This window comes from Rhinopithecus roxellana, chromosome 2 (genome assembly GCF_007565055.1).
Source record: "Rhinopithecus roxellana isolate Shanxi Qingling chromosome 2, ASM756505v1, whole genome shotgun sequence".
Classification (NCBI taxonomy): domain Eukaryota; kingdom Metazoa; phylum Chordata; class Mammalia; order Primates; family Cercopithecidae; genus Rhinopithecus; species Rhinopithecus roxellana.
In genome coordinates this window covers 159562833-159579598 of record NC_044550.1, presented here as the reverse complement: position 1 = coordinate 159579598, position 16766 = coordinate 159562833, and the positions used below count along the sequence as shown (strand labels likewise).

At 43.6% G+C, this 16766-nt stretch overlaps 1 pseudogene; it reads right to left on the bottom strand.

Annotated features, from left to right (window-relative positions):
• Positions 1–7956: 7956 nt before the first annotated feature.
• LOC104676806 lies at positions 7957–8591 on the bottom strand (annotated as a pseudogene).
• Positions 8592–16766: the final 8175 nt, after the last annotated feature.

Here is a 16766-nt window from a genome sequence, read left to right as displayed (position 1 = left end):
GAGCCAAAGGATGACCGGTCACAGTAATCACTTTACTACTCAACTGTTCCCTCTTGCATCTAAATGAAGGTTTTGTCCTCAGGAGACCGTGACATCACCTCAAGGACTGACAGGCCACAGCAACTGACCTCCTCATCTGGGCTTCTCCCTGGAAGAGGTGGAAGTCATTGTCATTGTTCCTCACAAAGGACCACTGTGCCGGAATGAAAAGTAAACAAGCAGAAATGACAGCCTGCTTCATTATAGTACTAGCACTTCTTTCTCACACTGGTTTCTTAGTAAACAGACATGGGTTTGTTTTGGCTTTTTACTTTTTATTGGCGAATATGTATTTAATATGCCTAATTTATATATATATATATATGCATAAAAACTACAATATTGCAGTTCTAGGTACCTATTATCCAGCTTCAATAAGTATCAGCCCATGGCTAATTTTGTTTCACCTGGACATTTACCTCCACTCTCCACCTCCATTAACAAAAGCTTCTTACTGAAAATTATTCCAAATAGTTACTTCATTGTCCCTGCCGTCATCCCATAGATCCAATTATTTTCATTTTATTTTCAACAGATTATTTTGGGAACATTACTATGTGTTTGGCACAATGCCAGGTCCTGGGGATACAAAGATGAAGATGACATTGTTTGGGCAGTTTGCAGACCAGGAACTGGAAACACAAACATTGCATTTTACGATAACATGAGGCTGGAGGATGGACAGAGCTGATCCTGACACAGCCTGGGTCAGGAAGCGGTGGGGTTTACAAATAAAACTATTAATAGTAATTACATGGCCGGGCGTGGTGGCTCATGCCTGTGATCCCAGCACTTTGGGAGGCCAAGGTGGGTGGATAACTTGAGGTGAGGAATTCGAGATCAGTCTGACCAACATGGAGAAACCCTGTTCCTACTAAAAATACAAAATTAGCCAGGCATGGTGGCGCATATCTATAATCCTGGCTACTCAGTAGGCTGAGGCAGGAGAATAGCTTGAACCCGGGAGGAGGAGGTTGTGGTGAGCCAAGATCATGCCATTGCACTCCAGCCTAGGCAACAAGAGCAAAACTCCATCTCAAAAAAAAAAAAGAAAAATAGTAATTACATGCCGGGGTGAGGGTAAGTTTACAGTAAAGTTGCTAGTATGGAAGTGCTTATGTGCTATCATTTTAAAGTTTAGCCGGGGTTAAAGTAGCTACAACAATGAGGTTGGAGTTGGCTAAACTGTGAAAGCAAGTTCAATGGAACCGTGGGTCCACTGTACTGGGCATGAATCACAATCTAGAAAACCCAGAGTACTTACTGCAAAGCCACGGTGATAGCTCTTCTGTTTTCCACATGACCACAAGTTTCCCCTAAGGTGAGGCCTGCAACTAGCTTGAATGGAGAAAGTCAGGGCATAGGTATAAATTACTATCTTTGTAAATTAATATCAGCCTCACAGGTATGAATCTAAGTTAAATGTATACAAACATATAAAATATATATGTATCTATATATAGCCAGCCGAAAATGGGAAGAAATTGAATTGTCTGTATATTAAGAGACATAATAAAACCAGGAAGAAGCTTTGCCTGCCTGATAGGAAGGAGGTAGCTCCTATAGGCCACCTGATCTAGACAGGTGAAACCCCCTGGGGTACAGGGACAGTTCTTTGGTGCAGTGATCAGCATGTCCTTAACAGACTGTTCCCCAGGTAACACCTACTGCCATCTGCCCATCTGCGATCTGTCCACAGCCATCCGCCTACCCTGGGATCCGTACATGCACGCAGGTCTCTCTGGTCCGGAAGCCAGAGCTGGGATGGAATTGAAGGGACCACGAAAGTCTCCCTCTCACTATCAATTCTGAAGAATGACGAAGAGATAGGCAGGCAAAGACAAAAGCCTCAGGGTGAGGGCATAGATATAAGCAGAGGTATTGAGGCAGGAAACAGCACAGCTAGTTCACAGCAGTTCAGCACCCACTGGGGCAAGTGCAAGACAAGAAGTATGGAAGGAACACAGGCAGGCCAGAAAGGTAGGGCCAGGTTCAAGAGGGATTCCTGTGTCCTGTGAAGGAACTGGGCTTCACTGAAGGCTGAGAAGCAGGATAGGTGGCGCATTAGAAGGAGCCCACAAGCAGCATGTGGACAGTACATGGGAGCAGAGGATCCGGGCAGGAAGGTGGTGCAGCGTCAAGGGCAGAGGGAGGCAGCCTTCAACCAGTTCAGAAATGAACCAGGGCTGTCATGAGCAGGGTTATGCCCTGTGCTGTCCCCCCAACTCATGTTGAAGTCTTGACCCCCAGTACCTCACAATGTGACATATTTGGAGACAGGGCTTTTGTTTATTTTATGAGACGGAGTCTCGCTCTGTTGCCTAGGCTGGAGCACAGTGGCATGATCTCAGCTCACTGCAACCTCCGCCTCCTGGGTTCAAGAGATTCTCATGCCTCAGCTTCCCCAGCAGCTGGGATTACAGGCTCACTACCACAGGGCAGATCCCTCATGGGAGTAGACCCCTCAAGAATAGCTTGGGCCATCCCCGTGTTAACAAGTGAATTCTTGCTCTATCAGTTCACGGGAGAGCTGGTTGTTTAAAAGAGCCCGGCAGCTCCTCCTCCCTCCTTGCTCTCTCTCTCATCATTTGACAGGCCTGTTTCCACTTTGCCTTCCACCGTGAGTAAAAACTTCCAGGCCGGGCACGGTGGCTCAAGCCTGTAATCCCAGCACTTTGGGAGGCCGAGGTGGGCGGATCACGAGATCAGGAGATCAAGACCATTTTAGCTAACATGGTGAAACCCTGTCTCTACTAAAATACAAAAAATTAGCCAGGTGTAGTAACGTGTGCCTGTAATCCCGGCTACTCGGGAGGCTGAGGCAAGGGAACCGCTCGAACTCGGGAGGCGGAGGTTGCAGTGAGCTGAGATCATGCCACTGTACTCCAGCCTGGCAAAAGAGCAAGACTGTGTCTCCAAACAAACAAACAAACAAACAAAACTTCCTGAGGCCTCACCTGAAGCAGAGGCTAGCACTATGCTTTTTTGAGATGGAGTCTCACTCTGCTGCCCAGGCGGGAATGCAGTGGCACAATCTCAGGTAACTACAGCCTCCACCTCCAAGGTTCAAGCAATTCTCCTGCCTCAGCCTCCCGAGTAACTGGGATCACAGGTGTGTGCCACCACGCTCAGCTAATTTTTGTATTTTTAGTAGAGATGAAGTTTCCCCACATTGCCCAGGCTGGTTTCGAACTCTGGACCTCAAGTGATCCACCCATCTTGGCCTCCCAAAGTGCTGGGATTACAGGCACGAGCCACTGTGCCCTGGTCTACTATGCTTCTTATACAGAAGCATAGTATAAGATTCTGCAGCATTCTGTCTGCAGAATTGCGAGCTAAAATAAACCTCTTTTCTTTATAAATTACCCAACCTCAGGTATTCTTTTATAGCAACGTAAAATAGACTAACACAACAGCCATCTACAAGCCAAGAAGAGAGTACTCAGAAGAAACCAACCTTTCTGACATCTTGATCTTGGACTTCTCCAAGAATTGTGACGAAATACATTTCTGTTGTTGAAGCCACCCAGTCTGTGGCAGACCTAGCACACTAATACAAGGGTACAATAGGAAGTGGAGGAGGGTCAGGAAAATCAGCAAGACATCAGTTGCACGAGAGGATAGAGGAGAAAGGATCAGGGAGACCTCCCAGAGTTCTTGTTTGATGATTGAGTAGAAGGCAGTGTCACTCCCTGTAACAGGATCCAGGGATGAGTTGGAGCTCAGAGCCTGTGGATGAGACATCCCAGTAAAAATGCATAGCAGACAGTTGGATGTAAAAGTCTGAAGCATTTCAAAAAGAGTGAAACAACTATGATTTTTGTCCCATTTCTGGGACCCTATTGCTGTGTGATATCTCTGAGCCTCAGTTTCTTCAACCATAAAAAAGGTATATATACTGGCCGGGCGTGGTGGCTCACGCTTGTAATACCAACACTTTGGGAGGCTGAGATGGGCGGATTACTTGAGGGCAGGAGTTTGAGGCCAGCCTGGTCAACATGGCGAAACCCTGTCTCCACTAAAAATAAAAAATTAGCCAGGGGTGGTGGTGCATGTCTGTAATCCCAGCTACTGGGGAAGCTGAGGCAGGAGAGTCGCGTGAACCCAGGAGGCAGAGGTTGCAGTGAGCCAAGATTGTGTGACAGCACTCCATCTCAACAAAAAGAAAAAAAAAAGTACACTAATACCTTTCCTGTTTACCAAGGACAGTAGCTGAAGGGGCAAATGATAATAATACCATGTATGTAAAAATTCCCTGAAAACTGAATAGGGCAGCATTTAAAAAAAAATAAATTATAATTATATATAAGCTTCTCTGGGACACCAAAAGATGATTTTAAAGCTTTGCTGAGTTCAGTTGAGGTTTTAAGAACAATTTGTCTCAAAATGACAGACTTTGTTCTGGGCATGATCATTTTATCAAATCCTGGATCTGGTAGTTAAAAGGGCCAATTGTTTTCTTTTTTGTTTTGTTCTGTTTGTTTTGTTCTGTTACCAAAGGCTATAACTATTTGGTGGCAATTTGCCATTTCTGGATTCTTAATCATACCGGCTTATAATGCTGTCTGCTCTGAAAAGAGCTTATTTATAACTACACAATTACATTCATTTCTTTAAGACTTAGGAGGAATATTATAAATCAGGGATAAATTGTTTCATAAGTAAATCAGAAAGAAATTAGAGAAGTAATGAGCTTTGACCGCCTTCGGTATTGTTGCTGTGATTGTTAAATGCATTAGCTAATAGTTTTACCATGGATACTATATAACACTATCACACGGTATATGTTTTAATAATAATATCAAAGCAATCCGTGGTGCAAAATAATTTCTAAACCGTGATTCTAAGGTTAAACACGTCTAAAAATGGAAGTGGCATGACCACCTTTTGCCACTAGGGGGAAGCAATCTATTGACCATAAACTCATGTCCTAGCGGGTGTGGGGCTGCTGATCGGGTCAAGGAATCGTGAATGATTCTTTCAGCTCAGAGTCACTCTGTGATTCCACTATGCTTGCAGTTTCAAGTTCCAATTGAATAAGGAACTACCTTTCAATACCTTAGATAACGTTGCTAAGTATAACGAGGGCTATTTCTCATGGGGTGTTGCAGGACCCTAGGAAACAGAAACTGTTAGAACTTTAGACGTCTTGACCGGGTGCGGTGGCTCACGCCTGTAATCCCAGCACTTTGGGAGGCCAAGGCGGGCGGATCACGAGTTCAGAAGATCGAGACCATCCTGGCTAACACAGTGAAACCTCGTCTCTACCAAATATACAAAAAATTAGCCGGGCGTGGTGGCGGGCACCTGTAGTCCCAGCTACTCAGGAGGCTGAGGCAGGAGAATGGCGTGAACCCGGGAGGCGGAGCTTGCAGTGAGCCGAGATCGCGCCACTGCACTCCAGCCTGGGCGACAGAGCGAGACTCCATCAAAACAAACAAACAAACAAAAAAAGAGATCTTACATCCTACCAGTAAAAAAAAAAAAAAAGAGAGATCTTACATCCTACCAGTAACCTATAAGGTCACAGCCATAAAGGTTTTCTCTCTGGTCCTCTGTGGCAACGCAGGGTTGTAAAAATCAAATTACCATACTTGATTAATAACTCATGAAGTATAAAATAGTATAATACACAGGCCCAGCAACTCTGACAAGTGACTGGACTTATTTATTCATTTATTTTTGAGGCAGGGTCTCACTTCTCACCCCAGGGGGAATGCGGTGGAGTGCAGTGGCACGATCTCAGTTCACTGCAACCTCCACTTCCGGGGCTCAAGCAATCCTACCACCTCAGTCTCTCGAGTCGCTGGGACCACAGGCATGTACCACTACACCTGACTGATTTTTGTATTTTTTGTAGAGATGGGGTTTTGCCACGTTGGCCAGGCTGGTCTTGAGCTCCTGAGCTAAAATGATCCGTCTGCTTTGGCCTCTCAAAGTGCTGGGATTAGAAGCGGGAGCCACCACACCCTGCCCAAACTCAATTTGATATCTATAAAGTTTCACACTTTTTAAAAATTATCGTTGTAATAATATATTTTAAAAACTTGGAAAAAATACAAAATTATGAGAAAGAAGATAAAGATTAAACCCACTGTTGATATTTTATTTTCTTAAATGGTTTCCCAAATTACTGTATTTAATTAAGTCAACACCTTAAATCTCTTCTGGAATAAGGAAAGCAGGATGGGTAGATAAGACAGACACAGATATGAAGAATTATCTCAATAGTTTCCAAACCTGGCTGATGGTCAGAATTACCTGGTGAGCTTTTTAAAAGTGAATCAGAATCTCTTGGGGGAGGAAGGAGAGGAAGGAAGGAAGGTAGACTCCAGAAAGAGAGAGAAAGAGAGAGCGAGAGAGGCGTGTGTGTGTGTGCTATGTGTGTTTGGAGTTCCCAGTTGATGGTTTAGAGTTGGCATTTGCGAGCTGCCAAGGTAGATAAGTTTGAGGGTGTTGTCACAGAAAATATACAGAGCTTCCTTGGTGTTCATGGGGATGAAAAAAAAAGAAAGAGAAAGAAAGAAAGAAAGAAAGAAAGAAAGAAAGAAAGAAAGAAAGAAAGAAAGAAAGAAAGAAAGAAAGAAAGAAAGAAAGAAAGAAAGGAAGGAAGGAAGGAAGGAAGGAAGGAAGGAAGGAAGGAAGGAAGGAAGGAAGGAAGGAAGAAAATATACGGCACCAGAATGGTTAAGAACTTAAATGTAACCCCAATAGTGAGGACCAAATTAGAATTAAATAATTTTACCAAAAAATAAAAATCACTTTGTCATAAGAAAAATCATGGCAAGCATACATTTGACATACTGATAACTGTAATGACACATTTGGGTTATTTTTTTTTTTCGGTCAGTGATCTTTTATTGGAGAAAGGAGTTCATTCTAATCCTCAATACTGAGAACAGTTTGTCTCTGAAAGTATATATCGATGAGCAAACTGCTAAATAAGAAAACAAGAGTTCCCATTTACAAAGGATCTTGGCAGTTAAAAAAAAAAAAGGCACCAGCATTTCTTAGGACAGTCACTTACATCACTTACATTTCAGGGACAGCAGATTATTCTTTTTAATTTTGAGACAAAATCTCGTTCTGTCACCCAGGCTGGAGTACAGTGGTGCCATCGCCACTCACCTTAACTATGGGCTTGTGCCACCACACTTAGCTAATTTTTGTATTTTTTGTGTAGACAGGAGTCTCACTATGTTGTCCAGGCTGGTCTCCAAGTCCTGGGCTCAAGTGATACTACTGCCTCTGGTTCCCAAAATGCTGGGATTACAGGCGTGAGCCACTGCTCTTGGCCCAGGGTAGTATTAAAGGAAGATCCCAGACCTGATAGAGGTGAGAATAAGAGAAAAGATGATTAGTCTCCTTTATTCTGGAAGCAGAAGAATACCAAGAAATTCTTCTTTTTTTTTTTTTTTTTGAGTCGGAATCTCACTCTGTCGCCCAGGCGGGAGTGCAGTGGCGCGATCTTGGCTCACTGCAAGCTCCGCCTCCCAGGTTCACGCCATTCTCCTGCCTCAGCCTCCTGAGTAGCTGGGACTACAGGCCCCCGCCACCACGCCCAGCTAATTTTTTGTATCTTTAGTAGAGACGGGGTTTCACCGTGTTAGCCAGGATAGTCTCCATCTCCTGACCTCGTGATCTGCCCGCTCTGACCTCCCAAAGTGCTGGGATTACAGGCGTGAGCCACCGCACCCGGCCAATGAAATTCTTTAAAAAGCAAGTGGTTAGCCATTAATAATCGCCTGGGCTGGGAGTGCAGTGATTGTGGGACTTTGCATAATTTGAATGTTTATTTTATTCTAATATTTTTCCAACAAGAAGCCATAATTTTACTTAGGATAGAAACAGGTACAAATTTCAAACCAAGTTGCAGTTATTCTCTTGAAACACAGAAAAAAAGTCATTTTCAGGCGATCACATTGTTAATTCCATAATAGCTGTTACAATATCATTACTGTTGTTCTTCAGTGCTCCCACTGCCTTTGCTCTCAACACATTTGCTTGTGACATGACCAATACTACGTCCTTAACTTCCACACCTGTGTCATCAACCTGTTCCTCTCCAGTCTCCTCTTGTACAGTTGGAGTCTATGTGTTTTCTTGAATGTTTGAGACAGCTCACGCTGTGTCTCGGCAGGTGCTAACCATGCTTGTTAAGATAAATCCTTGATCTTGGTTTCCCCCAAAACTACGTAGGTATCTGAAGCAGGGTTCTTGTAGACATCTGGTTTTGTGATGACAAATAAGATATTCTTAGATTTCCAGGAGTGACTGGAGTAACCCCTGTAATCTACGGAAGACTGAGTTTGGACATAGCCTTACATGCCTTCTTTTCACTCTAACTCTGTTTTGCTTTACTGATTGACACTCATTGATTTCAGCTACTGCTGCCAGTTGGGCTGTTTGTGTGGTATCTCTGTGGAATCCCGTTCCTCGAGCTCTGGTACTGATTTATCACTGTCAGGTTCTGTTCCAGACCTGGTCTCCATCTGGGGCTGTGGCAACTCCTGCTCTGTAGTAGGAATGGTTTCTGTGGCTTCACCAGGCATTTAGTGCAGGGAACATGAGACGAGGATGGTGGCAGAAAGACAGCCAGCAAGAAGGCAACAGTTTATTTTTCAAAAACTAAATGGGGCTGGGTGCGGTGGCTCACACCAGTAATCTCAGCACCTTGGGAGGCCCAGGCGGGCAGATCACTTCAGGCCAGGAGTTCAAGACCAGCCTAGCCAACATGGTGAAATTCCGTGTCTCCTAAAAATACAAAAACTAGCCCGGAGTGGTGGCATGCACCTGTAATCCCAGTTACTCAGGAGGCTGAGGCATGATAATTGCTTGAGGCTAGGAGGTGGATGTTGCAGTAAGCCAGGATTGAGCTACTACACTCCAGCCCCGGCGACAGAGCAAGACTCTATCTCGAAAGAAGGAAATAAAGAAAAGGAAGGAAGGAAGGAAGGAAGGAAGGAAGGAAGGAAGGAAGGAAGGAAGGAAGGAACTAAATGTACAAATATACATCATATGACCCAGCATTTATACTCCTGGGCATTTATCCCAGAAAAATGAAAACTTATTTCCACATGAAAGCTTGTACACAAATGTTCATAGCAGCTTTATTGGGAATTACCAAAAACTGGAAGCAACCAAAATGTCCTTCAATAGGTGAATGACAGAAAAATAAAACAAAACAAAACTGTGATACATCCATTCTATGGAATAATACTCTGCAATAAAAAGGAATGAACTACTGGTATACCTGACAGCTTGAATGGATCTCAAGAGCAAATGCTGGGTGAAAAAGTCAACCTCAAAAGTTCACTACATCCCAGCTACTTGGGAGGCTGAGGCAGGAGAATCAATTGAACCTGGGAGACGGAGGTTGCAGTGAGTAGAGATCACACCACTGCACTCCAGCCTGGGCAACAGTGCAAGATTCAGACAAGTTCACATACGTTATGATTCCACTTATATAGCATTCTAGAGATAATACAATTATAGAGCTAGAGAACAAATTCGAGGTTGCCAAGGGTTAGGGATGTGAGGCAGTAAGTGTGATGACTACAAAGGGGTAGTTCAAGAAGGATCTTTGTGGTGATGGAATAGGTTGGTATCTTGACGCCAGTGGTGATTACAAAAATCTACACAAATGATAAAAGAACACTTAACTGTATGAACACCTTAGACCAATGCACCTTCCCTAGTTTTGATATTACACTAATGATCTAGATGTAGAAGTAACCACTGGGGAAAACCAGTGAAGAGTAAGTGGAATCTCTCTGTACTTTCTTTCCAACCTTCTGTAAATCAGTAATTTTTTTTTTTTTTTTTGAGACGGAGTCTTGCTTTGTTGCCCAGGCTGGAGTGCAGTGGCGTGATCTTGGCTCACTGCAACCTCCACCTCCCTGCAACCTCTGCCTCCCGGGTTCAAGAGATTCTCCTGCCTCAGCCTCCTGAGTAGCTGAGCAGGCGCACACCACCACACCCGGCTAAGTTTTGTATTTTTAGTAGAGACGGGGTTTCACCATGTTGGTTAGGCTGGTCATGAACTACTGACCTCGTGATCCTCCCACCGCACCCAGCCACCAATAATTTTTTGGAAATTAAAAAAAAAAAAAGTTTTAAGGCCGGGCGCGGTGGCTCAAGCCTGTAATCCCAGCACTTTGGGAGGCCGAGGCGGGCGGATCACGAGGTCAGGAGATCGAGACCATCCTGGCTAACACGGTGAAACCCCGTCTCTACTAAAAAATACAAAAATCTAGCCGGGCGAGGTGGCGGGCGCCTGTAGTCCCAGCTACTCGGGAGGCTGAGGCAGGAGAATGGCGTAAACCCGGGAGGCGGAGCTTGCAGTGAGCTGAGATCCGGCCACTGCACTCCAGCCCGGGCGACAGAGCGAGACTCCGTCTCAAAAAAAAAAAAAAAAAAAAAAAGTTTTAAAAAGTAAGCATATCGCTGTGCACCAAACAAAAATGCATCACCTGGTCGGGCACAGAGGCTCATGCCTGTAATCCCAGCACTTTGGGAAGTCGAGACGAGTGGATTACTTGAGGTCAGGAGTTCGAGGCCAGCTGGGCCAACGTGGTGAAACCTTGTCTCTACTGAAAAAAAAAAAATTAGCTGGGTATGGTGGCACATGCCTGTAATCCCAGCTACTCAGGAGCCTGAGGAGAATTGCTTGAACCCGGGAGACAGAGGCTGCTGTGAGCTGAGGTCGCGCAACTGCATTGCCGCCTGGGCAATAGAGTGAGACCCTGTCTCAAAACAAAAACCAAAGCGAAACAGTAACAAAACACATCACCTAGACTTCACATTCTACTCTAGCTATATGCTAATGCTTCCAAAATTGGCATCACTAGCCAGCATGACTCACCTGCTCTCCAGACCCATATACCCAGTTGCCTATTGCATCTTTTCACTTGGATATCCCTGGGTTCCTCAAACTCAATTTGTGTAAAATGGAGCTGTTTTCCTTGCTGCCTCCTTCATTACCCTCACTACAGTTGCTTCTCCTCCTGGGTCTTCAATCTCATTTGAAAGCAGGATATCCACCTTGTTGCTTAAACTAGAAGTTTAGGAGTCATCTCTAAATTTCCCCTTTCCCTCACTTCAGATCCAGTCCATCACGAAGTCATTTTGATCCTACCCTCCAAGCAGCATGGCAATTTTCCACCTCTCTCTCTGCTTCAGCCCCATATAGGACAAGCCACCATCAGCTCTATCCTGTGGCCCACAAAAGCATTCAACCACTGGACCCTGCTTACCTGTCCACCTCCATCTTCCCTTCACTATCTATACTGCAGCCACATCCACCTTCTTCCAGTTCCGTGAAAGACCGGCCACATTCTTCTGCCTTTCCTCAAGCCCTTCACTCACCTTCTCTCCTCACCTGTATCAGTCTTGCTTGTCGTTCAGGTCGCAGCTTTAGTGTTAATTTTTATGGGAGAACTTTCCTGACTCATTAGGTAGGAAGCCTTCTGCTCTGTGCTCTTAGAGCCCCGCGAACTCCCGTCTCACAAGCTATGCTCAGCTCACGCTGCTGAATTGTCTTTCTTCCTTGCTGCACGATGTGCTGAGTAAAGGCGGAGATTGTGAGATTGTGTCCCTTGTTTATCTTATACCCCTATGTGCCTATTTCATTACCTGCCGTATAGTAGGTCCTCAATGTATTTATTGTGAAGGAGTGAAGCAAATAGATCAATGCTGGGGCTCATGAGTAAGTGAAGGAATTAAGCAAATAGATAAAATGCTGGGCTCAGGAGTAAGTGAAGGAATGAAGTGAATAGATCAATGCTGGGGCCCTTGTACCTCAGGACACTCTTGCTCGTCTTGCTCACCTGCGGTATCCCCAAGTGTCTAGAGCACTGCCTGAAACAAAGCAGGCATTCAATAAATATTTGCTGAATAAATGAACGGACACACATGCCGAAATTCCATCCCAGTAATCTGAGGAGGAATACATTATGCAGTCTGTGATACAGTTACACTGAGAACATCCTCTTAATTCTTAATTGACAAAGCAATCCTGAGACCAGGTTACACAGGAAGGAAGAAAATATAAACAGAAACACGAAATAATATCTCAGGTCTTTACCCATGTTTTATATACCTTCCCCCAGGTAAATGCATTTTTTCACAACTTATTAGAAGACTAGATTTTCTTTCTAAAGGGGTTGAATCAGAGATACTCCAGATTTGGGGGCCCCAGACCCAGGTCAGGGAGGGGGAGACACCTAACAGAAAATAGGGAAATTAAGTGAAAAGCTACAGACTGGATTATATGACCCCAGATATATTTCTCCTGATTTGCTCCCAAAAAACTAGCAGTCAGGCTATTAAGACAGACGGGCAATTGAAGGATCCCCTTTAGGGGAAAGCGGAAGCCCAAGAGAAAAGGCGTGTAGAGTTTGACATTTGGTGATGTCCCAATGAAATGATAGAGTCACACCTAATCACGCCAAGCTAATACCTAAAGAAACCCTAATTATCAGGTCCTTCCCATGAGCACGAAGAGGTTTCATTTGGCCTTTTAGTCCTCACTTTTTGTTTGTGTTTTTTTTGTTTGTTTGTTTTTTGATACTTTCCATTTTTATTTTAGATTTGGGGACACAGGCGCAGGTTTTTACCTGGGTATATTGAATGATGCTGAGGTTTGGGCTACAATTGATCCCATCACCTGGAAAGCTATTAAGTGAACATAGTACTAACATAGTTACTTTTTCAACCCTTCCCCCCTCCCCACCCGCAGTCCCCCACTTATTCAACAACCAAAGATCACCAGGCATTGGAAGAAATCCTGCCAACATCAAAGTGAGAGACCAAAACAAACAAAGAAGAAATCAGAAGTCAGAACAAACAGGGCCAATTCAGAGAGCAGAAAAAAAAAACTTCAGATAAAGTGTAATTAATATCCACGGAAAGACAATAGCAAGTATTGCATCGATGAGAAAAGAAAGCTCTGGGAAATTAAAATATTTGGTACCAGAAATAAGAAATTCATAAACAAAAAGACAAAAAGATGAGAAATAGATCAATGTTTTTGAAAAAACATATGTTAAACAGATGTTCATGGCTCACACCTGTAATCCCAGCACTTTAGGAGACCGAGGCAGGTGGATCAATTAAGGTCAGGAGTTCTAGACCAGCCTGACCAACATGGTGAAACACCGTTTCTACTAAAATACAAAATTTAGCTGGGCATGGTGGTGGGTGCCTGTAATCTCAGCTACTCAGGGGGCTGAGGCAGGAGGATCACTTGAACCCAGGAGGTAGAGGTTGCAGTAAGCCGAGATTATGCCACTACACTCCAGCCTGGGCAACAGAGCGAGACTCCCTCTTAAAAAAAATAATAAATGGATACGAATAACAACAACAAAAAAAGATGTTCAGCCTTTATTTGTGCTTAGTAGATGCCTAATATATAGTAGTAGCTGTTATCATCTCACTCAGGAGATAAATTTGCCAATGATCTTTGCACATGAGATTCCTTCCTTTTTATTTTCTTTTCTTTCTTTTTCTTTTTTCTTTTGAGAGACAGGGTCTCACTCTGTCACCCAAGCTGGAGTGCAGTAGTATGGTCATGGCTCAGTGCAGCCTAGATCTCCTGGGCTCAAGGGATCCTCCCATCTCAACCTCCTGAGTAGCCGGATCTATAGGCACACACCACCATATCTAGATAATTTTTTTGTTTTTATTTTTGTAGAGACGGGGGCCTCACTATGTTGCCCAGGCTGGTCTCAAACTCCTGGATTCAAGCAACCCTCCTTCCTAGGCCTCCCGACGTGCTGGAATTACAGGTGTGAGCCACCACACTCGGCCAGAGATTCCTTCTAATTGAAATACATCTACGAGGACTGTTTTATTAAAACAAATTTCAAAGTTTCACATATATTATTTTAAAACATTAAACTTCGATTTGTACATAACCATGAGTTTATTCAGCATTTGTAATATACAGTGCAATCGTATTGATTTAAACAACATTAACAAATGCTGGTATTCGTTACTGGCAACAAATTAGACTAGGAAGTGGCATTAAAACAAGGATGAGGGGAAAATACGCAATAGATGCTCCTTGGCCAGTGATGATGAGGGGATGTTCAACAGGTTAGCCTCCGATGCTTGTAAGTAAGAAGGTCCACTACTAAAATTCAAAATACGCATTGACTCAGCATTGGCTCAGATTTCAACCCCTACTGAAAAGTCTTAAAGGGGTATTAAGATAAGCTAGTGTAAAAAAGAACACATGGGTACTAGAAGGCCAAAAACACACTGGGGCCTACTTGAGGATGAAGGATGGGAGGAGGGAGAGGATCAGAAAAAATACATATGCTTATTCCCCAGGTGACAAAAATTACCTGTACACCAAACCCATGTCTCACACAGTTTACCTGTGTAACAACCTGCACATGTACCCCGAACCTGAAAGTTTAAAAAAAAATAATAAGCTAGTTTTAACATCTAAATATGGTACCAGGTACAGGTCATATTTAGGAGTTAAGTTTCTAAAAAGTCCAGAATATTTCTTTCCAGCTCTATACTTATCTAAAAACACCAAATACACTAAACCAAAGATGAAACTCAAATTTTTTATAAAACTGATTTTCCTCATATGGAATAGGAACAATTGCAAAGTTAAATAATTATTGAGTTTCTTTTCACTTACAAGTCCATTCTACCGATAGTAAAATAATAAAATTAATCCTCACATTTCACTTAAAAAATTCACAAAACTAACTGAATTCATCAAACAGGAAATCAGGCACCTGTGCTTCACAGATAGTTTAACTGTCCAGGAACTGAAGTGTCCTCTACTTCCTCCACAGATAGTTCTATTATCTGATCACTGCTCTGCTGGAGAACAAATCAGTTGCCTTCATAGCCCCCCAAATTGATCCAAATTCTAACACTCAACTTGCTTTGGATAGAGTTTAGAATTTCTCCCCCTGGGGAAAAGAACTAATATTCTAGTGCAAGACTGAAATTCAAAATATAGGCAGTTATTAGAAAACAAACATGATTAGGTAATTGCATTTGCTTATGTTGCTTTTCCATTGACTAATGGGATAGAGCTAAAGAAACCCTCCATTTGTTTCAGTGAAATCTATCATTCACTGATTAAACACACATTGAAGCAGACACTGTACTTGGCTCTACAATGGATCTTAGCTAAAAGGCCGAGAAGCAATTGTATTTGGCTCTAATAATAACATGATGAAAAGAGAGTAAGACCGTCAAGTAGTTGATGGTCAAGCCGCTTTAATGTAGACACAGGCAGAGCCTCATGTTGTTCAATAGCTTCATTTAAATAAAAAAGATAAAAAAGAATGTGAACAATAGTTCTTTCTCAGCCTTGCTATAAAGCGGTGTGGAAAAGTCCAGTGAGTAATCCTACTACTCATGACAAGTGCAAAGTTCTATTTGCTGCTTTAATGTCAACACAATTTTTTCTGAGATTTCTGGAAGTTCTGTAACTTAAGGGTTAAAGGTACAGACCCTAGGGCTCAACAGGCCAAGGTCCAAATCCCTGCTCTGAGAACTGTAGCTTGGCCTTGGGGAAGATACTTTGTACCTCTGAACCTCACTGATTTATAAAGGTTAGAGTTGGCAACATGTGAGAGCCAGCCCAAATCAACAGTGACTGAAATGCACCATGACTTACACATTTGCATTAAAGAAGCGTGGGCTTGCTGTCCAGGACTTGTATAGAATGTCCATGAAGACAATATGGACCCAGGCTCCCTCCCCCGTCTACTCCACCATCCCTAGGGTGTGGCTTTGTCTTCACAGGGAAAGATAGCTCCGGAAGCTCCATTCACAGCATCTATATTCTACTACATCTGCATTCTACAGGGGGCAGGATGATGGAAAGGCCTGAAACATTGGTTTCTGACCCCTTCCTTATAGTAAAATGCCAGGTACTAAATGCAAACCCTTTCAGTCATTCATTCAACAAATATTTGTTGAGCACCTACTATTTGCCAGTGGCAATAGCAGGCACTAGAAATACAATGGTGAATAAGATAGACAGGGTTCCTGTCCTCATGGGCCACAGGATATTGGAAGAGCCATAAGAATGATTTAATTGGCATGGCAATAAGCCCTGTGAAAGAAAAAAGAGTGTGAGAGGTTAAAAATCATAGACACAGAGGACCTGATCTAGGTGCAGGCATCAAGAAAATGTTTCTTTGGGGAACTAAATCTGTGCTTGGACCTGTGAGATGACTAGTAATTACTACATGGGCAGAAATTGCTTGTTGCCTAGACAATATCCACACATTCTCTCTCTCTCTCTCTCCTCCCACCACTCTCCCCGACATCCCAAAGTCTTACTCTTGTTGCCCATGCTGGAGTGCAGTGGTACAATCATAGCTCACTGCATCCTTGAACTCCTGGGCTCAAGCGATCCTTCCACCTCGGCCTCCCAATGTGCTGGGATTACAGGCATGAGCCACTGCACCTAGCTGAGACTTTCTTTCTTTTCTAGTTTTAGAACCCAGATTTTATTCAGGATAGCAGCCCTCCTTCCAGACAGGGATGGCCAGTGGAATGTGGGCGGAAGTTGTTGAAAAGTGTTCTCGAAAGGGCGTGACTCAACTAGGTGGGTGCCATTGGTCTTTCCCCTTCCTCCTGCCTAGCTGACACTGCAGCAACCACAGACCTTGAGGATGGAAACTATGTACCGAACGTTGGGAAAGGCAGCCTCATTCACACAGCCCTTTGACCCCCTCCTTAGC